General features: G+C 39.0%; 1 non-coding gene across 1 annotated transcript; it reads right to left on the bottom strand.

Moving 5' to 3' along the window:
• Nucleotides 1-81: 81 nt before the first annotated feature.
• Nucleotides 82-187, bottom strand: LOC111786804. Its single transcript, XR_002813825.1, has one exon. It is a non-coding gene; the product is annotated as a small nucleolar RNA R71 (small nucleolar RNA).
• Nucleotides 188-1,642: the final 1,455 nt, after the last annotated feature.

The raw sequence follows: 1,642 nt of genomic DNA, 5'->3' as shown, positions 1-1,642 counted from the left end.
TAGCACCGAGAACAATTGATTCTTGGAATAGTCTAGCAGAGCAATTTTTGATCAAGTACTTTCCACCAACTAGAAACGCACGGTTCAGAAATGAGATTGTTGCTTTTCAACAGTTTGAAGATGAGACATTAAGCGAAGCTTGGGAAAGATTTAAGGAGATGCTTAGAAAGTGTCCTCACCATGGACTACTTCATTGTATACAAATGGAGACTTTCTACAATGGATTAAATATTGCTACTAAACAAGTAGTTGATGCTTCTGCCAATGGAGCTATTTTGTCAAAGACATACAATGAAGCATATGAGATTTTAGAGAGAATAGCATCTAACAATTGTCAATGGGCCAATGTGAGAAGCAACCCGGAAAGAAGACCCGAGGAGTACTTGAAGTTGATGCTTTCTCCTCTATCAACGCTCAACTAGCTTCGGTGACTAATATTTTACAAAATCTGGCGTTTGGACAAGGCTCAATGATCAAAGCACCAGCCCATACAGTTGCTGTGATGACCCAGACAGCAACTGAATCTTGTGTATATTGTGGAGAGGAACACACTTTTGATCAATGTCCAAGCAATCCGGCCTCAATTTGTTATGTGGGGAATCAAGCTAGTCAAGGCAACAACAAAAAACAATCCCTCCTCAAATACTTATAATCCAGGGTGGAGAAACCATCCAAACTTCTCATGCAAGGGACAAGGCTCATACAACCAACAAATGTCAACTAAAGCAAATTACCCTCCGGGTTTTGGATTACAAAATCAATTGACATATGGTTCTCAACAAGCCACCACCCAATGGGAAGGAAGTAGCCAAGCTCAACACATACAGGAAACATCGCTTGAGAGCCTAATAAAGAAATATATGGCTAAAAATGATGCTGTGATACAAAGTCAATAAGCATCATTGCGAAATTTGGAAGTTCAAGTAGGTCAATTAGCAAATGAGTTACGAAATAGACCTCTTGGTAAGCTGCCAGCAGACACCGAAATGCCAAAAAGAGAGAGAACGGAACAATGTCAAGCAATAGAGTTGAGAAGTGGGAAAGAAATACCCAGCAGAGGAGAAAAAATTAAAGAACACGGTGATAGTTGCTCTCAAGAAACTGCTGATACACAGCAAAGAAATGAAGAAGCTGTTGTGCAGGAAGAGCACAACAAAAATGATGTAGAAGCTACTGTACAGAAAGAACACAACAGAAATTATGCAGAAATTGTGAAGCTTCCTAAAACGCAAACATCAATCAGCAGTGGACAAGAGAGCAGAACACACACACCATCACTTCCTTTTCCACAAAGAATAAAAAGAAAGAAGAAAGAAGCCCACTTTGAGAAGTTCATGGACATATTTAAGGAAATTCACATAAATATATCATTAGTTGAAGCTTTGAAGCAAATGCCAAATTATGTGAAATTCTTGAAGGATGTGCTCACCAATAGAAGAAAGTTTGAAGAATTCAAGGTGGTACCATTGAATGAAGAGTGTAGTGCAATATTGAAAAACAAGATCCCACGAAAGGAGAAAGACCCCGGTTCATTCACAATTACAATATCAATAGGAGGGAAGAAGCTAGGTTGAGCATTATGTGACTTGGGATCAAGCATTAATCTAATGCCGCTGTCTATTTACAAAAAGTTAGGTATTGG

The sequence above is a fragment of the Cucurbita pepo genome, unplaced genomic scaffold (genome assembly GCF_002806865.2).
Source record: "Cucurbita pepo subsp. pepo cultivar mu-cu-16 unplaced genomic scaffold, ASM280686v2 Cp4.1_scaffold002842, whole genome shotgun sequence".
NCBI lineage: Eukaryota > Viridiplantae > Streptophyta > Magnoliopsida > Cucurbitales > Cucurbitaceae > Cucurbita > Cucurbita pepo.
This window is presented reverse-complemented; position numbering and strand designations above follow the sequence as displayed.